Source organism: Malaclemys terrapin, chromosome 19 (genome assembly GCF_027887155.1).
Source record: "Malaclemys terrapin pileata isolate rMalTer1 chromosome 19, rMalTer1.hap1, whole genome shotgun sequence".
Lineage (NCBI taxonomy): Eukaryota > Metazoa > Chordata > Testudines > Emydidae > Malaclemys > Malaclemys terrapin.
Genome location: NC_071523.1, coordinates 3,977,925 through 4,002,784, shown reverse-complemented (window position 1 = coordinate 4,002,784; position 24,860 = coordinate 3,977,925). Strand labels below are relative to the sequence as shown.

Here is a 24,860-nt window from a genome sequence, read left to right as displayed (position 1 = left end):
GCAGTGTTGTTCCTGTGATTTTCTAGGCACCTATCTCCCATTGTGGACCCCAGGCCTAGGTCTTCAGTTCCCTGGTGATGAAAGCCCCATTCTGTCAAACGGATGCAATTCATAATGTCATGTGCCTCAGTGTACCAGTACATATGAGAACAGACTCTGAATCCTAGTGATGACTGGATCTGGTAACAAACAGAGCTCTCGACCATGCTTGTAGAGGTTTCCATCGCTTCACTCTGACTCAGACATTCTAGGGTTCAGAGCGACACACCGACAGTGTTATTTGCAGGTCTGTTGTAGCCGTGTTGCTCCCAGGATAGTAGAGAGACAGGGAGGGTGAGGTAATATCTTTTATTGGATCAATTTCTGTTGGTGAGAGAGACGAGCTTTTGAGCTACACAAGATGCAGGGGGGCAGGGGAAATAAATGCATTTTCAAAATGCGTCAAGGAACGCCTAGAGCACAGAATAGAGGCTCCTTTCCATGAATATGTAGAAATCTGAATACTGAACAGCTCAACCTTCTGTTTCCTTGGATCCAAGGTAGACGTGGCTTCTGCGTGTCACTATTACCACTGGTTGTCTGTAACTCTTCTCCAGATCAGCCACCTGGGCTCAGGGTTACTAAACATATGTGCTCAATTATCCTCTCACAACACTGTAATTCAGGAGTAACAACTCACATCAGTGGAATTACACTGGCGTATGTGAGAGAAGGAGACCCATTTTCCTTGCCAGATACAATGTATTAGCAGCATTAGTGCTCCTGCTGTTTGCCTAGAGCTGAAGGATTTCTAGTATCTGAAATGGGATTTGATCATGATTGGCGTGGAATAAAAGACGAGATACTCCCTGTGAAAGGAGAATAGGGAGCATCTATGACCTGGAAAAAGAGTTTTCTACTCAGTCCCATTCTCAAAGCTTTGTCCAAAGAATCAGTCTCCTCCACCTGTTTGCTTAAACATCACAGTGCCAAGGCTAAAGCCAGAGTCCTCTTCCCACCAAACTGTTGGTCAGGAGTAGTGAAGATAAGGTTGCAGGGTCAAGACATTATACAAGAAATCCAAGACCAGCCTCAGAGGCCCCTGCCCCTTCTCCAAGACAGACAACCTTGAAGCAGAGGGTCATAGCCCATGGCTGCCAGTGCTTCTGAGCCACTAAGTCATAGCCCTTTTGCAATCATCCACTTGCAAGGTCCTAAAGAGCCACTGTGATCCCAAAGAGAGTGGGCATTTTCTTTACACTAAAGGTGACTGCTATGTCCATCCTCAGGACCGTTGTCCAAGATGCATAACGCTCCCTAGGCAGACTACATTTCTTTTATTCATAACGTTTAAGGACAAAGGGGACCATTAGATCATCTAATCTGACGTCCTGTACATCACAGACCATTAAATTTCACTCAGCTACCTCTGGATTTAGCCCAATAACTTGTGTTTGGATAAAGCATATCTTCCAGAAAGGTGTCTAGTCTTGATTTAAGGACATCAAAAGATGGAGAATCTACCTCTTCCTTTGGTAGTTTGTTCCAATGGTTAATTACACTCACTGTTAAAATATCAGTCTTAATTCTAATTTGAATTTGTCTGGCTTCAGCTTCCAGACATTTTATGGATGACCTTTTGGAAAGCTGGCTTACTGCCTGGACTGTACTGGGTATATCTTTCAGGTCATCATTATTGCTTGTTATTTATCTGCTAAGCGCTGACAGCATGTTCTCTATGTGCCTCTTGCCATCCCTACTTGAAAGGAAAAGACAATTTTGTTGCTTTTTCAGCCTGAATTGCTGAGGCCACTTCTGAGCCAAGCTCAAGGATTTGTGAGCGCACTTCTTTAGGAATTTCAAACCCTCTGTACAGCACAGCTTAACTGTGCAGTTGTGGGTTCCTCTGGGGCACTGGAGCCATCTGAACACTGTTCCTCTTCTGATGAGAAAGCTGCCTCTGTTCATTTTCAATGCTACTCCATTGCAATTTAAACAAAAGAAGGGGCTGTGCGAGGGAGTCTCCTGGAGAGAAAGCCAAGACACTTGTTGAGCTGAGTTAGACCCCCAATTAATCTTTCTTCATGGATCAAGAGAGGAAGAACCACATGAGGAAAAGCAGGCCATTTCATGCCTTCGCACACAGGGAGCTTCCTGCCTTGGAGGGGAACTGAGGACCATTTTCATAGATTCCAAGGCCAGAAGGGACAAATGCAATCATCTAGTCTGACATCCTGTATAACATGGCATAGAAGTTCCCCACCCCACCAAGCCCCATTCCCCCAGTACCTGGATCCCGTCCCTCCACTGAACCCCCTACCCCCAGAGCCCCACTGCTGAGCCCCAACCACCTTCACCTGGACCCCCCTGCAGAGTCCCATTGCCCCTGCATCCAGATCCCCCCGGTCCTGTCACCAAGCTCCCACACCCAGATTTCTCCACATACAACCCTCTCACCCTACATCTGGATCCCCCCCACATTTGGATCCTGCTGGGCTGAGCCTGCCTGCCCATACCTGGTGCACCTGGCGTGAAGGGGAAGGACCCCAGGGTGTTTCTGGGACAGGCCTGGCCCTTGCACTGTCTCAGGGTCAGGTGCAGCCTCACTGCCACGAGTCCCTGTCCCACTGGGGTGGAGAGGGAGACTGCAGGGTGATCTCCCACCTTCATGCAGAAAGTGGCCTATGCTCCCCACTGCCATGCTGGAGCCTCTATGTTTATTTACTAACAAATACAATCTGCACAATTTTAAAATATTGTGCACAGAATTTTTAATTTTTTGGCACAGAATTGCCTCAGGAGTACCTGATGCTCTCATGCCATTAGAAAGCTGGTAACATCAGGGATTGTCAGAGTGCCAATGCCATTGTACTCATGAAGCTCTCACATCCCTGGCACTGCATAACTAAGATATATATTGTTCTGACCAACACCTCTGCTGATACCGATAAAAATACCAAAACCTGCTTTAAACATTGTGTTTAAAGATTATTATTACCAAAGTGACTAACTTTAAAATGTATAACATGATGGAAAAGCTCTTCCTCAGGATTTCAAGTGTCTCTGTCTACCCTTTAAAAAACAAAAAATCAACCACCATTGCATGACCAAGAAATTAATAAACAATAACTCAGCACTACTTTTTAAACAACCTACAGCTTCACAGTCATGGACTCCCCCTGCTGACAGAACTTTGCTAACAAATGCTATTGCTAGACCTGGGCAATGTAAACATTAGTGATGAAAACAATGCGCAAAAAAAGATAATATTGCCTAATAAGGAACTAAACAAGGGAATGCTGTTTAAGACTCTGACTGTAAGAACGTTAGGGGAAAATATTTTATATTTAAGCTTCTAGGAAATTACAAAGCATGCAAAGTATATAAAATGAAGGAGAATAAAGAGAATAATCAGCAAAGAGAATAATCCAGCCTGTCAGCTATAAATAAAAGTCACTTCTGTCTGACAGCGGATCCGTCTAAAGCCCGCATCATGAAATAGCCTATCACTGTCGGCACTAGTTGGGCTCCCTTGTTTGCACTCTGCTTAGAGTAGCTAAGCCCTGAATTGGTCATTGGGGCAAACTTCCTTCTCTCTCCTAAGATGACCCCTCTAAGTGAGAAGTGAGCTTACCCTGTCAATGCCCATGTTGCACCTGCTCAAATCATATTTTTAAAGGTTCTCATCTAAATCAATAAACACAAGTGAACAGAAAGCCGACGTTTGTTCCTTCACATTCTTTCACTGTGATGTCCCTTGGGCATTGCAGCAGTCTCTGAAAAATGAGCAAGCCTCCATATCAAGTGCTCTGTAAATGTGAGAGTTAAGGACAGAGTGACTGTCTTAATTCAGAATTTAAATACTTTTTTTGTATGTGTTACCAGTTTCCTGTCTTCTTGTTATCAAGATGATGACCTTAGAAAAAGGGTTATTGGAAAGCCAGAACACCACATACATGAATCAATTTTCTTTCCTCTCCCACCAAAAGTGACAGTCTTTTGAAGAGTTGAAAGAAACTGAGGGGTCATTACCTTCCTCTTGGGTGATCCAAAGTGCTGGAGCAGGCAGTGCTCCCAGAGGATAATGCAAAACTCAGTATGATGAGCCAGAGCATACCAATTTGTTTTTCAATCTATTTTATTTCAGTTCAAAGCATCAGTGCAGACAGACAGAGGAAAACAAGCAATACTTTGACTATATTCAGTCTTCCTCAATCTCTAAATGCGGCAGAATACAGCCAAAGCATTGCTTGTTTTCCTAGGCTATCTGTCTGCACTGATGCTTTGAATGGAAATAAAATAGATTGAAAAACAAATTGGTATGTCCCAGCTCTTCACAGTGAGTTTTCCATTATCCTTTGAAGCAAGGGTTGCCACCTATCCTACTTGGAACAGTGTAGCCCTAATCAAAGTACAAAATTACAATCATGGAAGTCCTCTTGAAACCTAAAAAACAAAGTCAAAGTTTGCTTCAAAACTCTGTTCCTAACATGCCTCATTGTGCCCAAGAATGCTGAGAGAGAGACTGAGATTAGACAGGTTTTCAGTGACATCTGCAATACACACAGGATGCCAGTTGCAGATTTGAATTTCTGTTCATTGTGCGAGTTTACATCAGACACACAGATTCCACATTGTAATTCACTGTGGTGTTTACACAGTTTTGACCAGCTCCCCTGTGCCAGTCTGCTTTCAATAAAGCACAGGAGAACATACTCTTCCAGTGAGACTGATCTCAGACAAGGCATGAAGCAGTCTATAATGAGTCCTGATCCTCACTGAAAGTCTTTTAAAGGAAAACCTTTTGGAAGGACCCCATGTAAGAATGGTCAGCACAAAATGGTGCCTATTTTCCTCAAATTTGTTTGTAAAGTCTATAGAATTATCCCATTCCAAAACAAATCCCTCAGTACTGCTCTATAAAAGCAATGCCAGCTGCTCTACTCTCATAAGCAACTTCAAAACAACCAGCATGTCCAGCTAATAGAGGTGAAGTGGGGAGGGACCAGATGGATCAGTATGTGAGACTCCCTTATCTACTCCTGGAGGAATTTTGTGCTACTGTGCATGTGCATAATTAATGAGCCGTGGATATATATATGTTTTTTTGCACATAAAAAAGCTTCTCCCGAAATGTTACCGCAGTTCCACCTTTTGCCCACCAGAGGGCGCTGTGGCGATAGAACAAAGCAGCAGCTCCAGGCCAGCTAGGGAAGAGAAAGAGCCTGCCTTCTTCACAGTGCCTGTCAGGAGACAGGGGCTATGGGGAGAGAGACAGCATGGGGTGCTGGGGCTCATAAGGCCTATTGGGGGAGGACAGATTGGGGCAGGGGCTGAATGGGAGTGGAGGCACAGGTCCAAAGTGGGGAGGGAGGTGCAAGGCCACATGGTGATTGGGTGGAGGGCAGAGCTACATAGGGACAGGGGAGTGGCTGGGTGGGGGCACAGAGACTCAAGGGAACAGGATACAGAGCCACATAGGGACAGGGGAAGGGGTGCAGGGCCACATGGGGATGGGGGAGTGGGTGTCTGAGTGGGGGTGGAAGGACATATGTGGACAGGGGTACAAGGACACATGGGGGTGCAGAAACAGATAGGGACCAGGGGGCAGATGTGCCTGACTGAATGGGAGAAGCTAGGGCTAAGCCAGGGTCTGCCTGGGGGAAGCTCCCTAAAAATCCCTCCCCACCCCCAAAAAAGCTGTTCCCTACTTTTCCCACCCACACTCAACAACCCTCCAAGTTCACACCCAGGCTCCTTCCCAGCAATTAACTTCCCTCTCCCTCAGCTCTTCCGTCACCCCTGATTCCCTCAAGCCTTTGCACTGCTTCTGAGGGGTGCAGGAAATATGATTCTGTATTGTAGTTTAAATGAATTATTATTGAGAGTTCTATATTAATATGTCTAGTAAGGAATCTATTTGTCAAAAAACGTTTCCTGAATCTTCGTTGTTGTCTGTACTGTTACAAGTATCAGAGGGGTAGCCGTGTTAGTCTGGATCTGTAAAAAGCAACAGAGAGTCCTGTGGCACCTTTAAGACTAGCAGACATACTTGTATAAATGATCAAAAATAATTGAAAATGGTGTGATTATATTGTGTTATTTTGACAAATAAAATATGTAGAATTTTGAAATATTGTGAGCAGAATTTTTATTTTTTGTTGCAGAACTTCCCCTGGAGTACTAATCCCCAAGAGAAACATCTTGGCCTCACAGGATACACAGCACTTAAAGCTGGTTTTCTTCTCAGCATTGGCCATGGAGACATCTCCTAAGGTTTTAAACCCTAAAATCTCTCTCTTTAGGTACTGATATGGCCACCATCACAGTCATTAATGAATGTATCCTCACAATTCCCCTCTGTAGTTGGAAATACTACAATTTCCATTTTACAAATAGGGAACTGAGGCACAGAGCAATTAAGGGCCAATTTTTTTAAAATTCATCAGCTCCCTTTGAGAACAATGCCCAAATGGGAAATGAGCTCTTTCTGAAAATCTGGCCATTTACTTGAGTGTCCAAATGGGAGCTTTTGGATACTGAACTTTTTCTTCACAAAATCTGCCCCATGTGACGTCCCCAAAAGTCACACATGAAGCCTGTGGCATCCCAGTCTACTGTCTTAAACATAAGCCCATTCCTTCCTCCAACTAGCTAAAACAGCATTAAAGATAGCTCATAAAGCAGAGTTGTTTGGGATTAGCAAGGGTTCTGATTTTATGGTACGCCAAAAGAACTGGGAGATGGTTAAGGACCATGGCTCTTTATAAACCCTCATTTCTTATTTTTGTAACACCAGAGATATGAAGGCATAAATGCAGTTGCTGCTGCTTTCCAGATCACAAGCTTATATGGTGAGGAATATGTACATCCCAAGGGTGGGAATCTATGAAGGAAATGCTTAAAGAAGAAGGGAGAAAATATCTATAACATTTTAAAAATACTCGCATTAGGATGATGTATTTTATAAGTAGGTCCCCTATTGGGAATTAAATTATATTTGAGAGACTTTATATTGAAAAGTGTAACTAAAGAAGATATTTAATTTTTTTTCATAAGTTTACATTCTAATTTATTTGCTTAAACAAACATTGTATTTAACAAGCTAAATAAAGTGACCCTTCTCCCCACTTTGCAAAGAAAAAGAAAGAGAAAGAAAGAAAGAAAGATCTGAGTGGGCACACCTGACTGCATAGGACAGGCTTTTCAGCTTTCTTAAGTGTGCCTTATATGATATATGTTTAAGAATGAGGACAAGATCATACTAAAGTGTATAGCATAATTCTGAACCCTAACACCATTCTAAGAATGACTTAATTAATGCCTCCATCTGGAGCACTATTGTGGAATCCTGGGAAGAACTCCACCCGGACAGCAACTGGGATTTTAATTCCTGCCCCACTAAGTAGTTTTAACATATTTTTATGAGCCCAGCAACCAGTGCAGCAATTTTTAAGCCAGTTCATGTTTTTGTCAGATGAGAAATAAAGAGGACAAGCTAGTTTTCAACATCTTAGAAGAGCAGATGGGGCTGAGGGCCCAGAATAAGAGATCTGGGAATGTCCCTAATTATTAAGGCTATGTTTATGTCAGGGAGGTCATGGAAGTCACTGAATCCCTGACTTCCAGAGACCTCCCGATGTTCTCTGCGTCAGCCCCAGAGGCTACAGGACTCTGGAGCTGACAGCCAGTGGGTTCCAGCGCCAGTCGACAAGCAGTGCCAGGTGACAGATTCCCGAGCCCCCCTGACAGCCTGGCGCATGGGGAGGAGGGCTGCGGCTGGGGGCGTCCCATTTTCTCTTTGGGACATATGGTCACCCTGCAGCTCCAGCCGCCATGGGCAGAGGGGGAACCCCACAGCTCCAAGCCAGCACGGCGGTGGGGGAAACCAGGGAACCGCAGCAGCAAAAGTCACAGGCAGGTCACAGCTTCTGTGAATTGTGGGTCACTGCCCTTGGTCTGCCCGTGACTGTCGCTAACAATAACCATGACACAGTCTGAGCCGCGCTAATTGTGTCAATCAGATTTGGACCCAGTTACAATAGGAAAAGCAGCTCCAGCCCTGCTCAGCAGAGTCCCCCAGGCCCGGCACCAGGGCCCAGAGCGCTCTGGGGCAGGCGCAGCATGCAGCCGCTTCGGGCACAGGGGCCCCGGGCTCTTCACGGCAAAGGGCCCTGGCCCGGCCCGGGGACACCGCTGCGGGGAGCGGGGAAAGAGGCGCCCCTCGCTCCCGAGGGCCAGCCACCCCCGAGGCACTACGGCCCCCACAAGGCAGCGGGACCCGCGCCAGCCCGGGGCTCTCCGCGGGGCTTGGGGGGATGGTAAGGGACAACCCGCCCCCCACGGCCCGAGCGAGGGGGGCTCCCTCGGCCTGTGTGGAAGGAGCCCCCAGGCCAGGCCAGGCTCGGGGCCCGGGGCGGCTCGCGGCCGGGGAGAAAGGCGGCGGGAATCCCCCATTCCCCTGAGGCCCCCGGGGCCCCGGGACAGCCCGCCGGCTGGCGCCTGGGGCCGCTGCGGCGCGGCCCCGCCGTTTCCATGGTTACCTTTATTGGGAGCGGCGCGGCAGCAGCAGGAACAATAAAGCTTCAACAACAGGCTCCCCCCGGCTGTGCCGGGCCCCGAGCTGCGCGCCGCCATCTTGAAGCCACAGCTATCCTCCCCCCCCCCCGCCGCCTGTGTCACGTGGCGAGACTGGTCTGGCGGCTACTATTGCGGAGGTGGGGCGGTCACGTGATGCATGTCTAGTAGGCTCCCATATCACGTGACGCGGGAAAAGTTCAGGTGGCGGCTTAGGTCACGTGACGAGGGGAGTACAAGACAAACACACACCGCGGGCCGGGCCTGGGCAGGAGGGCTTGTCCTGGTCCTGCCCTCGGGGAGCGGCGGGGCGGGGCTGGGCGGGGCTGCCAGCCCGGGGTGGCGGGGTCTGGCCGGCTGCAGGCTCGGGCCCGGGCCCGGGCCCGGCTCGGTTCGTGTTTTCAGTGGGTTCCTGCGCTCAGGAGGGCTGGACCCTTCCCGTCCAGTGAATGCGCGGTGGGACTCCCGTGGGATCGCCTGACTCCAGGAGCTGGGGCGTGGGGCGCAGGCCTATGGCTTAGGCTGGAGCTGTGGTCCAGCAACATGCGTGTAACCCACTGGCAAAGTGTGGGTCAGATATTCCCCAGGGGTTGGTCCATCTGCCCATGGACTGAGAGCCTCCTGCTGTTACTAGTTAGCCCAAGTGGAAGTGGTCTGGGAGGGGATTCAAACACTGGTGACAGGCCATCTGGGATAAAGGAGCTTGTCTCGCTAATATCCTGGGATCAAGCCGGCTACAACACCACATGCAGAGTAGTAGACAGTCAGATCTAAAAATTGTATATTAAGGCATATGCTCAAGAAGGGGCTGAATGAAGCCCATGGAAAGTCAAATAGGTCAATATCTTTCACCTGCCCTAAATCTACACTTTCAGAATAAAACTAAAGCTTATGCTTACTGTTGTCTGCTAGGAGTAATTGGTGTGACAAAACCTTGATATTCTCATCACTTCCTTTTAACTTTCTAGAAGTTAGTTTTTGTTTGCAGATGAGGATTAGAGCTTGATGCTTATGGAATAAAAAAAAAAGTAGATGGGGTTGTGACATTTGCCAGGGTACAAAACAGCTGTGTCCTCTCAGCTCTCCAGTCTGAGATGCCTTTTACAGTGCTTTGCTGGGGAACAGCCACCCTTCCAGGTTCTACTCACACCCAGCCTCTCGCATGTAATTTGCCCCCAAGTATACAGTATTGAGTGCTACAGCCAGACACTCAAGAATTACACTGCAGAGCAACACCAGCAAGTTCTCTAGACCCAGACTTCTACCCCAAAGATGTGTCTTGTGGTGCCCAGTTCCTTCACTGTGCAGCACAAGTTCATATGAAGTCTGACATTCAAACAAAGAGTAATGTTTATGCACCAACCTTCTTGTCTCAAGTGAAATTCCCAAACACTTCAATCAAACATACTGGTTTAGACAAAGCAGTCAAACACGTTTATTAATTAGAGAAAGATAGATTTTAAGTAGGGCTGTCAGTTGCAGTTAACTCACACGATTAACTCAAAAAATTAATTGTGATTCAAAAAATTAATTGCAATTTTAATTGCACTGTTAAACCATAGAATACCAATTGAAATTTATTAAATATTGTGGATGTTTTTCTACATTTTCACATATATTGTATTCTGTGTTGTAATTGAAATCAAATAGTGTAATTGTTATTACAAATATTTGCACTGTAAAAATGATAAAACAAATAGCATTTTTCAATTCACCTCATACAAGTATTGTAGTGCAATCTCTTTGTTGTGAAAGTGCAATTCACGAATGTAGAATTTTGTTGTTGTTACATAACTGCACTCAAAAACAAAACAATGTAAAACTTCAGAGCCTACAAGTCCATTCAGTCCTACTTCTCGTTCAGCCAATCGCTAAGAGAAACAAGCTTGTTTACATTTACAGGAGCTAATGCTCCCCTCTTCTTATTTACAGTGTCACCAGGAAGTGAGAACAGGCATTTGCATGGCACTGTTGTAGACAGCATTGCAAGGTATTTACATGCCAGATATGCTAAACATTCGTATGTCCCTTCACGCATTGGCCACCATTCCAGAGGACATGCTTCCATGCTGATGACGCTTGTTAAAAAAAGAATGTGTTAATTAAATTTGTGCCTGAACTCCTTCCAGAAAAATTATATGTCCCCTGCTCTGTTTTACCCGCATTCTGCCATATATTTCATGTTATAGCAGTCTCGGATGATGGCTCACCACATGTTCATTTTAAGGACACTTTCACTGCAGCTTTCACATAATGCAAAGAAGGTACCAATGTGAGTTTTCTAAAGATAGCTACAGCACTCGACCCAAGGTTTAAGAATCTGAAGTGCCTTCCAAAATCTGAGAGGGACGAGGTACTTATAGACTGTGGTCAATTCACCCCTTAACCTTCTCTTCATGTGGGGGGAGGGATAGCTTGCTAAACCCAGGGTTGTGATTTCAATCCTTGAGGGGGCCACTTAGGGATCTGGGGCAAAATCAGTACTTGGTCCTGCTAGTGAAGGCACGGGGCTGGACTCAATGACCTTTCAAGGTCCCTTCCAGCTCCAGGAAATGAGATATCACCATTAAAAAAAAAAAAACAAAACTAGATTAAGCTCCTTGAGTCTTTCTTTATAAGGCATGTTTTCCATTTCTTTAATCATTCTTGTGGCTCTTCTCTGAACCCTCTCCAATTTGTCAACCAGAACTGGTCACAGAATTCCAGCAGCAGTTGCACCAGTGCCAGATACATCCAAGGATCACATTAGCCCTTTTGGCCTCCGTGTAACACTGGGAGCTCCACCATGACCCCCAAGTCCCCATCCTGTGAGTATGGCCTACATTCTGTGTTTCTAGACCTTACATTTGGCTGTATTAAAACACATATTGTTTGCCTGCGTCCATCTTACCAAATGATACATATTGCTCTGTGTCAGTGACCTGTCCTCTTCATTATGTACCACTCCCCCAATCTATGTGTCATCTGCAAACTTTATCAGTGATGATTTTATATTTATTTCCGGGTCGTTGATAAAAATACAGTGCAAATACAGTTAAACAGTGTAGGGCCAAGAACTGATTGCTGCAGGATCCCACTAGAAACACATCTGCTCAGGGATGATTCCTCATTTACAGTTACATTTTGAGACCTGTCATTTAACTAGTTTTTAATCCATTTAATGTGTGCAATGTTGACTTTATATCATTCTCGTCTTTTAATCAAAATATTATGTAGGGCCAAGTTAGTTGCTTTACCGAAGTCTAAATATATTATATCAGCACTATTTCCTTTATCGACACAACTTGTAATCTCATCAAACAATTATATCAACTTAGTTTGACAAGATCTATTTTCCATAAACTCATGTTGATTGGCATTAATTATATTACCCTCCTTTAATTTTTTATTAATCAAGTCCTGTATCAGCCTGTAGCGATGCGGGACTCACCCCTGTGGCACCTCCTGCTGGTCTCTTCCAGGAATTAGCTCATCCAGCCTCTGGAGTGCCCTCTGCAGGCCAGTGTCCCGTGTCCCTCCCAGACCCGGTGCCCCCTTATCTGGGGTGCTGCCTCCTGGCCATACACTCCTCAGTCTCAGGGTCTCCCCTCCCCAGGGAACCCCCACCCACTATCCCCAGCTCACCACACTATAAGGCTACTGCTAGTCATCGTCTAGCCCCTGTGCCCAGGGGCAGACTGCAGTATCAGCCACTCATCACCGGCAAGGTTGGGTTTGGACCTGCTGCCTTTGCCTACCCCTGGGCTGCCCTCTGCAACCCCCAGTACCCATTGGCCTTCCGCTAGGCCGCAGCCTGGGACTTTCCAGGCTGGAGCTCCCCAGCTCCTCTGCCTTTCCCCAGCCCTGCTCTACTCAGGTACTCTGCTCAGATCCCTACAGCCAGGTAGGTAGGTCAGTCGGTCCGTCTCAGAAGCTAGAGGGAGTCTGCTGAGCTCCTGGCTCCCAGCCTCTTATATAGGGCCAGCTGAGGCCTGATTGGGGCGTGGCCCAGCTGCGGCTGCTTCCCCAATCAGCCTCGTAGCTGCTTTCTCCTGCAACAGCCCTCTCCCAGGGCTGTCTTAAACCCCTCAGGACAGGAGCAGGTGACCACCCCGCTACACACCCATTCCATTATTTTACCTGGGATTGATGTCAGGCTGACAGGCTTATCATTACCTGGGTCCCTTTTTAAACTGTGGCACAACATTAGCTTTCTTCCATTCTTCTGGAGCTCCTTCCATGTTCCAATAGTTATTGAAAATCAGCATTAATGGTCCTCAACCAGCTCTTTTAAAACTCTCAGATGCAAATTATCCAGATCTGCTGATTTTTAAAAAGTCTAACTTTAATAGTTGCTGTTTAATATCATCCTTAGTTTTTCTTCGAGTAGATGCAAACATGTATTCCAAGTAGGCGTGTGCCCACCCCATTCACCGGAGACAGATAGTTTTGCCTAGCAGTACCCGTAGAGGGGCAGTGCCCATGCTTGTGTATGTATCTCCTCCGCTGGAAATATGAGGCGGTGCTACCCCAACCTTCCTCAGTTCCTTCTCACTGCCTGTTGGCTGGAGTTGGACCTCTGTGTAGTTGTAGTCTCATAACCTCCCATTCATCCTTTCTTAGCCTAGTTTGTTGTACATAGTTAATGTTAGTAAACAAAGAAAGTTTTAGAATATAGTGTTAGCAGTAGTGCGCTCTTGGGTGATACCCTCACCAGGGTTCAAGAACTGTCCTTCATGTGCAGTGGTGATCCCTACGGTCTCCCACAGTATTCTTGCCAGCAAGTTAAAGAAGTATGGGCTGGATGAATGGACTATAAGGTGGATAGAAAGCTGGCTAGATCGTCGGGCTCAATGGGTAGTGATCAATGGCTCCATGTCTAGTTGGCAGCTGGTATCAAGCGGAGTGCCCCAAGGGTCGGTCCTGGGGCCGGTTTTGTTCAATATCTTAATTAATGATCTGGAGGATGGCATGGATTGCACCCTCAGCAAGTTTGCAGATGACACTAAACTGGGAGGAGTGTTAGTGTCTCTGGAGGGTAGGGATAGGATACAGAGGTACCTAGACAACTTAGAGGATTGGGCCAAAAGAAATCCGATGAGGTTCAACAAGGACAAGTGCAGAGTCCTGCACTTCGGACGGAAGAATCCCATGCACTGTTACAGACTAGGGACCGAGTGGCTAGGCAGCAGTTCAGCAGAAAAGTACCTAGTGGTTACAGTGGACGAGAAGCTGGATATGAGTCAACAGTGTGCCCTTACTGCCAAGAAGGCTAACGGCATTTTGGGCTGTATAAGTAGGAGCATTGCCAGCAGATCAAGGGACGTGATCATTCTCCTCCAGCAGTAGGGCAGGAGACAGTCTTCCCCTCAAACCTAATCAAAACATCTCCATGGAATGGTTTGACTTTGTTGAGCCATCTCTGACGTGCTCTGGTTGTGGTCACACAGGGTTACCTCCTGTCTCACACCCAGAAGCCCCTTTTGGAGGTAACAGGTTCAAAATGAGTTTGAAACACAATGACCCATCGCATCTGGAGCCTTTTTTAAAAATTGGTGTCACATTAGCTATCCTGTAGTCATCTAATACAGAGGCTGATTTAAGCGATAGGTTATGTACCACAATTAATATTTCTGCAATTTCATAAATGCTGGTGACTTATTACGGTTTAATTTATCCACTTTCCCAGAACCTCTTCTATTGACACCTCAATCTGGGACAGTTCCTCAGATTTGTCACCTAAAAAGAATGACTTAGATATGGGAATCTTCCTCACATCCTCTGCGGTGAAAACCGATGCAAAGAATTCATTTAGTTTCTCTGCAATGGCCTTGTTTTCCCTGAGTGCTCCTTTAGCACCTCAATCGTCCAGTGGCCCCACTGATTGTTTGGCAGCTTCCTGCTTCTGATGTAATTTTTTTAAAATACTGTTAATTTTTGTGTCTTTTTTTAGTTGGTGGTCTTCAACTTCTTTTCTGACACTTGACTTGCCAGAGTTTATATTCCTTTCCGTATTCCTCAGTAGGATTTGACTTCCAGGTTTTAAACTTTGCCTTTTTGTCTCTAACAGCCTCTGTTACTCTGCAGTTTAGCCATGGTGGCATTGTTTGCTTTTTTGGTCCTTTTACTGTTTTTTTTATTTGGGGTATGCATTTAGTTTGAGCCTCTATTATGGTATTTTAAATAGTTTCCATGCAGCTTGCAGGCGTTTCGCTCTTGTGCCTGTTCCTTTCAATTGCCATTTAACTAGTCTCCTCATTTGTGTATGGTTCCTCTTTTTAAGTTAAATTCTACTGTGGCGGGTTTCTTTGGTATTTCCCCCCCTAGAAGGATGTAATATTTAACTACATGTTGGTCGCTATTACTGAGCAGGTCAGCTATATTCACCTCTTGATCCAGATCCTGTGTGGCACTTAGGAATAAATCAAGAATTGACTCTCCCCTTGTGGGTTCCAGGATTAGCTGCTCCAGGAAACAGTTATTAATTGAGTCTAGAAATTTTATCCCTGCATCCTGTCCTGAGGTGACATGTTCCCGGTCAATATGGGGATAGTTGAAATCCCCCATTATTATTGGGTTTTCATTTTTTTGTAGCCTCTCTAATCTCCCTGAGCATTTCACCGTCACGGTTACCATCCTGGTCAGGTGGTTGGTAGTATGTTCCTACTGATATACTCTTATTATTCATGCATGGAATTTCTATCCATACAGATTCTCAGATAGTGTTTGAGGGAGGGGAGGAATAGCTCAGTCCTTTGTGCATTGGCCTACTAAATCCAGTGGTGTGAGTTCAGTCCTTGAGGGGGCCATTTAGGGATCTGGGGCAAAAAGTCTGTCTGTGGATTGGTCCTGCTTTGAGGAGGGGGTGGGACTAGATGATCTCCTAAAGTTCCTTCCATCCCTGATATTCTATGATTCATCAGCTGCTGCCAAATCTGTTTGTAATGCTGACAGATCCCAGTCATCAGCAGGCAGAATCAAAGCAGGGACCCCTGGAGCTAAAAAGCAGACTTATTTTATCTCTCTCTTTTAGGGGGTTCGGTACCACTAGATGGGACAGAACACCACACCCAGAAGGTGTGTGGGTTACCCCTAGCTGCGGAAGCACATCCCAAGCTTCAGAGACTTCCCAGTTGAAATACCAGACAAGCCCCTACTTGTAACACTGACAGACCCTAGTTGTTGGTGGGCGGGATTGAACCTGGGGCTCCTGGAGCTTAGTGCATGAGCCTCTACCACATGAGCTAAAAACCAACTGCCTGTTAGCTAAGGCTGTAGAGCAGACTCATTAATCTCTCTCTCTGACCACTATCAGTGCCACTAGATGGGACACACCACCACACCCAGAAGGTGTGTGGGTTACATATTTACAAACACTTATCCTGTGCTGCTGGCACAAATTTCTCTACTGAACTTCCCCTTAACTTCCCATTCTTTAATCTTCTTTCTTTTGAGCTTAGTTCCCTCCTTTCCAACACCCTGCCACCATCTTTGAAAGGTGACATTTGAGATGACGATGCTGCAATCCAAACCTCTTGTGGTAGATTGCCACCCTTACTTCTGCGCTGCTACTGGCGTGGCGCTGTCTTCAGAGCTGGGCGCCCAGCCAGCAGTCGCTGCTCTCCGCTCTGCCTTCAGAGCTGGGCATCTGGTCAGCAGTCGCTCCTCTCCGCTCCACCTTCAGAGCCGGGCGCCTGGCCAGCAGTCGCTGCTCTCCGCTCTGCCTTCAGAGCTGGGCATCTGGTCAGCAGTCACTGCTCTCCGCTCTGCCTTCAGAGCAGGGCGCCCGGCCAGCAGTCGCTGCTCTCCGCTCTGCCTTCAGAGCAGGGCGCCCGGCCAGCAGTCGCTGCTCTCCACTCTGTCTTCAGAGCTGGGCGCCTGGCCAGCAGTCACTGCTCTCCGCTCTGCCTTCAGAGCTGGGCGGCAGTGTAGGTACTTGGGGGTGGGGGCATAAATGACTACAGATACAAATAAGGGGGGCCCAATCAAATTATTTTGAGAACCCCTGGAAGCCATTATGGCCATTCTTATGTTCTTACATAAAACTATGTTAAAAGAACATTACTAAGGTTGCAAAGTCAAACACTGAAAAGTTAGGAAATGCCAGAATTAAGGTTGCCTGTGCGATCCTAATTCTGCCCCCTTGTGTATCTGCATTATGATACAGTATTTAATTACATGATCACAGACTGTTTTCAGAGTAGCAGCCGTGTTAGTCTGTATCCGCAAAAAGAAGAACAGGAGTACTTGTGGCACCTTAGAGACTAACAAATTTATTAGAGCATAAGCTTTCGTGGACTACAGCCCACTTCTTCGGATGCATATGCATCCGAAGAAGTGGGCTGTAGTCCACGAAAGCTTATGCTCTAATAAATTTGTTAGTCTCTAAGGTGCCACAAGTACTCCTGTTCTTCTTTTTACAGACTGTTTTGTCAGCAGGACCCCATGCACTAGCTCCAACTGGTCCCTGTCCCAGTCCTGACTCTTCCAGTCTCATTCTCCTCACCTAGCCAGTCCCAGTTTCCACTCCTCAGATTTCTCAGACTAGTCCCAGTCTCCTTGGTCAGCAAGTCTTAATCTCCCCCTGCTCCCAGATCCAGTCTCCTAGCTCTATCATTCCTAAATCTCCCTGCTTCTCCAGACGTTAGAGGAGTAGCTCTCTGCCAGCCCAGATGCACTTTGCCCCCTACAACTGCTGGACTCTGCATAGGGGGCAGTGCCCGTGAACGCCAGGGGCAATGGCCCATGGGGAGGGGTGCAGGGGACAGCAGTTGGAAGAAGTAGATGGGAACATATCCAGGCAAGGTAGGGGACACTGCTTCGAGGGAGCCGGCAGTGCATAGAAGAATGCTGAGGGAGGAGGAAGAGGTGGGCAGAGGTCCCCACTCACTGCCAGAGGGAAGAGAGGCATGGTGCATGCTTTTCAGTCTGTGTATCCACACGCACACAAGGGCGGGGGCTCAGTTCAGAGAGTTAGACCATCAGAAGATGGACCCACAAGGACCGGGACATTTTAAATACGGTATAGGTCACTCTCTTGAGCCTTCGGGCCTGTCACAGGAGTTTAGAACTTGCAGGCTTGGCAGTGCCAGAGACTCACCTGCTGCTCCATGCTGGGAGCTTTCGGGCCACCCAGCTAAGAAACGGGGACCAGTTTTCAGCGTAGCCATTTATAGGGGTGTATTTGCAGATTGACCACTAGGTGTCACTATTGTGTCACACAAAATAGACACACTGGACACCACGTGCCCCAGCCTGATTCTGCTGCCGTGGGTGGGAGCAGGATCAGGCCCTACAGATTGGTCTGAACTGGCTGTGGTGAAACTAGACCCTTTGCCTAAGCTCTTACCAGACTCTAACCCGGACGCTTTTCACTCGCTGCTGGGCACAGGTGGTTGGCGAAACATTCCTAGGGGCACTAAGCCTGTCCCACAATCTCCCTCCGGTGGTGGCTCCTGTCCTGCAGGGCTGGACCCAGGTCCCTGCTGTGACCCACTGGCTCTTGTCCACCACAGCATCGCTTAATGCCGGGCCCTCCCCTGGGATGCACCTCCCCACCCCCCACTGGGCCTGGTGCAGCCGGACATGGGACCTCAGCATCCCCACCCTTCCTCGGGAACTACCTGTCTCCCCACCACGTCATGGTCTACCCCATTCCCCTGGGACTCCCCTTCTCCCTCCCTCTCAGGATCTCCCTCCTCCCCCAAGACCCAGGTGCAGGCAGCATCCTTCCCCAGGGACACCCTGGCCCTGGCAGGCTTTGCCTGCAAAACTCAGTATGTACACAGGCCACAGGGCGACTCAGAAAGTAGGTTTGGGGGGCTGACCCTGCTCTCCCCCTAGCCCCCCCCATCCCTGTCTTGTTGGATTCTGGCCAGGCATGGGGGGCATGGCTGATCTTGTATCATTCCTGGCCCATTTTCCAGGTCCTCGAGGGTCAGATAATCTCCGAGGTATTGATAAGCACAGAAAGCGTAAAGCCAGGGAGCTGAAACTGCGTCCATTTTTTGATGAGACTCTGACCAAGCGGGACTTAAAACACAGAACCACCTCAGAGGTTGGGTGTTTGAAAAAGGATCATTTCAGACTGGATCACCTCCTGGGGGGACTGTCTCACACTCAGGGACAACCCACTCTCGCAACTTTAACACGAGTCTCCCAATATTGGGTGTTTTTCCCGAAGCCCCAGCTCCTGGACTCATATGGTGGTGTGGGAATTTGAGCTTTCATTGCACCCTTATGGTTTCAGGTAAGACCCAAGTGCACCTTGAAGACTCAGAAACCAGAAGGAAAATAAAAAACCCCCAAATGCATGTTTGTTGAGCTCTCCTGACATGTAAGCCAGTCTCAAGATTTTAGCAGGGCAGATGCAGGATGTTTGAATGATGGGCTGGCCCCGCTGTGTCGAGCTTTCTACATTCCTGCCTTTAGAGCATTCCTGTTTTGACTACTGGCACGGGTATACCTTTCACCCAGCAGAGGCTTTGGTCACTGCAACATGCTGTCAGATCATCACACTGAGGATTTGTCTAACTGGAGCTGGGCGTGTAATTCCCAGCTCAGGAGATGCCCGAGCTAGCTCTGCTCGAGCTAGTGTGCTGAAAATAGTGTTGCTGCTTCAGAGCAAGAAATGGGAGGGCTGGTCACCTGAGTACGAGTCTGTTGGACACACTTGGGATGGTTAGCCCCTAGTGCCACAGTGGATGCACCGCTATTTTTAGTGCAGTAGATTGATCACAGCTAGCGAGGGTATGTCTCCTCCAGCTGGGTGTCATGCCACCAGCACAAAGCCTATACATACGCTAAGTGAGGATCTGGGTGACTGCTGGGTCCGGCTAGCCCCCCCACAATTCCCATCTCTAGGTTGTAATACCCCTTTTGCACCGCTGGAGGGCACTGTTGGAGTTTGAACAAATTGGGTATTTCTATGACTGTGAGAGGTCTGTTTCATTTATACCACACGGGTTATGCAGCCCCATATTCTGGGGGACATTCAGCCTTTTTACAGTTCAGCTTTCCACTGTAAACCTCTCTGTTTCCCAGGGCTTATGGCGCAGACATGACCATTCATTCTTACGCGAATCCCTGCAAAGAAAATCTCAACTCAGGGACGCTGGTTTGTTTGTTTTTAAAGTGTCTCCATTTTTCAGCCAAAAAGGCTGGAGGAGTTTCATGAGATTCAGATTTTTTTTTTCACTATCAGTTTCTTGGGGGCCAGATCTGAAAAGGCCCCAGGCTTGGTCTCTTGGAAATATGCTTTTTTCTGAGAACACCCAGCAATCCGTCTCAGCGCAGTTCCCAGGGGCATCAAAGCCAGTAGCCTTGGGGAGTTAGTACATCAGCAGTTCTGAGAACAGACTCGGCTTGGAGCAGTGCAGGCAGCTAGGGTCAGTTCTGCGACAGTGCAGAAAGATTCTCACAACACTCCATTGGGGAAACAGTGCCAGAATAATTATTTACATGCGCTGGCATAACACAGCTACTAATGGAGTGGAACACCAGGAACAAGCCCTCCAAATGGACCCAAAGAGACACTCTGGGTTGCCAAGTAAAGTGCATGTTCTATGCTTCTCCATGTACCAAAATCCAGATTTATTCACTCACACCTCTGCTAATGGACTAGAAGCAAACTCCCCTTCCAGGTCTGTGACACTTTCATCTCCAGCCTCAGCGATCTGATTTAGGGTCAAAGCATAATTCCTAAGAACAGAGAGCTGAGTGCATTGCATCCCGGACCTCAGCTCTAGCTCATATTACCCCTGCTTTGCCAGCTTGTCTTATGCGTAATAATTCTGCATCACCACTTGTTTTTCTCTAGTTCTGCCTCCCTACACCCTCAAATCTGTCCAATGCCCCTCAAACCCAACCTGCAGCACCCCGGGTTCTTGCCTGCCACCACTCTCTCAAGCTGTGCTTATGGGCCTCAGGCTTGTCCCACAGCAGGCCTGGTATTCCAGCGCTGGCATTCTGCTGAGCAAAGATTTCAATCAGTGCTAAGCTATGAGGTAGTTGGTGGGATGGACAAATATTCATACGAAGGGACCTGAGACCATTACCTTTATTGTCATTTGTGACCTTAACTGGCTTGGATTGCTCCTTGTACCATGTGCTACATAATAACATGTGAGGATGCCACATTTCTAAAACTCCACTGGCTCTTTATTAAGAGAACTATTTACAGAGATGCTGCAACTGCAGCTCACATTCCAGCCATGTGCACACAGACCAACTTCCTGGGGCCTCCTCTAAACTTTTCCCTTCTGCAATCTGAGCTCCGCTCTCCAAGTTCCATTCAGTGCCAGCATTTGCTGATTTGCTGGAGGGCAGGCCAAAGGTTACTAGTATAAGGACTACCCTAGGGACATGGCCCGTGCTGCCCATCCAGTGCGGCCTGTTAGGCTTTATAATCCTTTAAGTGGCCTGGCCTTCGAACCCGTCTCCCACTTCCTGTTTGTGTTATCACTGTGTGGAGAGGGACTTGCTTCCCCCCAGTCTCTGCCTTCATTCTATTGGGTGGTGTCCTCTTGGCCCTTCGTGTTGCTCATATGTAAACAGAGTCTGGATGAGCTCTCCCCTGACTTCAGAGGCTGATCTCGTTTGAATGGACACCTGCCTGGCTACTGCTTGGCACACCTCTCCACCAGCTGCCTGCTCGCCAAGATGTCTTCACGGCCGCCCCCCGCACACACTGAACACAGCTCTCAGCGATTTCAGCTGTTAGTGGAGGAGCCTCACTGCTGGTGCAGTCTCTTGTAATAGAGACACTGTCCCAAAGTAGGTCTAATACTTAGACCTAGTGTAACAAGACTCTCAGTTGAGTCTAAATTAGCTCTTTTATTATAGCATGGAGAGAGGAAGGGTCAAATGGTGTCTAGAACCCTTAAACAGGCCCACACACTCCCTGCCTTCCACTCAGGGTGGGAGGTGAACTTTGTGGATGAACCTCTGAAGTCGGGCTGCACTGGCCAAGGACAGCAGCTGTGAGTGGGGTGCAGAGAAAGGATAGGTACGTTAAAGGGACTTTTGGGTTGCTGGACTTAAGACCCTGAGGGGAAAAGGACACTGCCCAACTTACTTGGGGGGTGGGTCTTTCTCTCATGATTTGTGTTTATGAACCCTAGTTGCGGTGTTTTCCCAAATCAATGCTGAGTTAATTCCCTCCTTTTATAAAAAGGCTTTTGCTACACTCAGACTCCATGCTTGCGAGAGGCACCCAGGGGGCGGTGTGTAATTGTCCCAGGTCACTGGGTAGGGGCTCAAGCCAGTTTTGTGTTGTATTGTTGAAAAGGAACCCCTCGATACTGACCCCGGCCCTTGTTGCTGCTGGCTTCACCTGGCAGAAGGGTTACACAATTACCTGGTGGCTTTTGACTGTCCTTTTGATGCTGAGGCTCTTTCTAAGTCCTCCTGGTCCTGGCCATCGCCCCATCTGTCCGGCAGTGCCGGCTGTCTGCCGCTAGTCCACAGTTGTATTTGGTTTCATCTCCATTGCTGTCCTGAGTCTGTCACTACCACTTCTGACCTGTGTCCCACTGCAGCTGGGGCTGTTGCTTTTTGCCATTGCTTTGTGTGGCTCTTTGGTGATTGGAACCCGACTTGCTTACAGTGCAGAGCGGCCTCAGGTCCTTCGCTCCTTTGTTGTGGCAGGCAGTAGGTGGTGTTCTCTTAGCTCCCTTTCTGTGCTGTCTGTTGTTCCTCCCCTGGGCTGCGGTAGACCCCTCCTGGAAAGCAGAGTCTTGGTTCTCAAGTCCATCAGTCCCTGTGCTGGGCTACTCTCTGGTTGCTGGTGCACTGTGATGGTTCAACATTGCCGGGTAGGGATCCCTTCCTGTCTACTTTGCCTTTGCCATCACTTTCTTGACTGTCTTTACTACTGCTTCTGCCTTCCTGTTGCTTGGTGAGTACCCAAGGGACAACTTCCTCAGATCCCCATATGCCATAGAATCATTGAATTCTGCTGCCATACACTGTGTCCATTGTCTGAGCAGAGTGTGTCAGGTAAGTGTGCCTTCAGTTTCCTGGTCACAGAACTTGCCTGAGTGTCCTCCAGATAGTCCACCACCCGGAAGCTGGAGCAATGATGCATTGGGACCAGATAGGTTCTGACATGAAGAGTGAATAGGTCTGTTCTGCTCTTTTCTCAGATCAGGTTGGAATTTCATGGGGCTGTAAAGTTTTCTGTTGTCTATCCCTACACTCTCGGCACACCTTGCACTCTTCCATATATGCTCTCAATTGGGCGGTCATGCCTGGCCAGTAGATACGCTCTCTGGCTGGTCGCAGGCAGGCTCTGTCCCCAGGTGTGAGGCATGTATCCGTCTTTAGTCACCTTACTGCTCAGTCCTCCTGAAACAAAACCCCATCTTGCAACACACTTCATCCCTCCCCTGGCCATAGGGGGAACCTCCTGGGGCACTTGCTTCTTGTGATCTGGCCGGCCCTGAAGTGTTAATCGTTCACTGCTTGTGGCACCCTAACCTGTGTGGGGCTTGGCTGGGTTCCTGGAGCCTCCTAGCAGAGATGCAGTGGTATTGCAGGATGTTGATTGACTCTGTCTCTGGTCCTGCAGAGCCCTCTGTGTTGGACTCAGGAAGGCCTGGCCTGCTCCGTGTATCTGCCACCAGCAGTGACTTTTCAGGGCAGTGCCTTATCCTCACCTCGGTGCACTGGAGCCGCAAGGATGTGTTGTACTTGCTGGGTGCACCAAAGTAGAGACTTCTTCATGCTGTTTTCTAATGGCTTGTGCTCAGAATGCACGTTGTTCTGTTCCAAAGAGCCCAGCCAGGAGCTCCTGCCTGAGCATACCCCCTTCCGATGCCTCAGGATCTGGCCGGAGTCCCTGTGAAGTCAACAGATGTCCGATGCAGGGGACCACGGTCTTCCTCAGCTTCAGCTCATCTGCATTCAGCCTAATATTCCACTCCCAGCAACAGTTTCAGAGTTGCAGCAGCTTGGCATGATCATGATGGTCCCTTCTGTCCTTAACGTCTCTGAGTCCTGCATTGCCTCTTCCTAGACATCTCCTTCTCCTACAATAAGAATGTCAGGCTTGCCAGTTCCTTCAGCGGCTCCATCAGGGCTAATAGAACTCTGCGTGTCACTCATCTCCTGGGCTGCACGTGGGGGTCTGTTTCCAACCGCAGCTTGGCCTCCAGGTGTCCATCTCTGCAGTATGTCCTTCTATTCTGGCAGAATGCCGGGCTAGGTCCACGGTGACTCTTCTCCCTCCTCTCTCTTGTTGAGGATATTCTGGTGTTGAGCTGTGATCAAATATATGGCTTGCACTGCAGCTACTCGGCAGCTGTTGGTTCTCCCGTATGTCAGCTTCTCTAAACTCCAAGTGATTACATTTCTTTGTTTCATAGGTTTCTTATCAACATTCTGTATTTGTCCAGCGGCCTCAGAATGGTTTTATTGTACATCACCAGCATGTGGTCACATTTCTTCAGTCTAATATTGTTGCTTATCAGTGTTGCTGGGATTACATTGGAGCTGGTTCCGCAATGCAGCTGCAATCAATCCAAAAACAGAGTTGCAAAAACAGTAGTTGAATGGCTGGCAGCCTTCTTCTGCAGTGCGTGTACACAGAGAGCCTTTGGATCTGTTGAAGTTACACTGCAGATACCCTCCTCTTCAGTGCAAGTCTCTACAGCCTCAGTCACGGCATGTTCTGCTCCTTTTTTCTTTCCAGGTAGTCATGGCAATGGGATGTAAAGTGGATCTGTTTCCCACGTCCCTCGCACATAGGCTGGGCATTTTTCTTGCTGTCTTTCCTGTCACTTTCCACAGTACCTACCTTGGACCATGAAGCCCGCATTCTTGGTCAATCGGTCTCTATCCTGCCACCTGGGTTCTTTTAGTTGGACCCTGTGAACTTGTTCGGCACCAATAGATGTCATTGGTTTGCTCCTTTCCTTGGACAGTTCAGCTGCTGTTGTTATTTGGAAGCATTTATTTAGGGTTAGAACTGCTTCTCTCAACAATCTCACTTGTAAGCTGGAATCTTGGGGCCCACAAATGAGCCTGTCTCTTACTGAAGAATCTTCAGTGTCTCCAGAGTTACATGTGGATGCCAGAGCTCTCATCTCTTTAATGTAATGTAGAACTCTGCCTGTCACTTGTCCCCTGGGCTGCACGTGGGGATCTGTTTCTAACTTGGCCTCCTTTTATTCTGGTAGAATACCTGCTTCTTGGGTTGGGCGGGGGAGAAACCAAACTGTTTCTACAGTCTCATTGTGTCTGGGGTCACAGTTCTCAGCAGACCCCTTTATTAGCGGTTCCAGAGTTTGGGGCATTATTCTGGCAACTGCGGCTCACTCACTTCT

General features: G+C 48.0%; 1 protein-coding gene across 2 annotated transcripts in view; it reads right to left on the bottom strand.

Annotated features, from left to right (window-relative positions):
* The window catches only part of ZBTB40 (zinc finger and BTB domain containing 40), a 62,144-nt gene extending 53,537 nt beyond the window's left edge, over positions 1-8,607 (bottom strand). For both annotated transcript variants that reach the window (XM_054008831.1, XM_054008832.1), the window contains exon 1: positions 8,523-8,607. The gene's annotated coding sequence lies outside the window, so the exon portion shown is untranslated. The remainder of the gene's footprint in view (positions 1-8,522) is intronic.
* Positions 8,608-24,860: the final 16,253 nt, after the last annotated feature.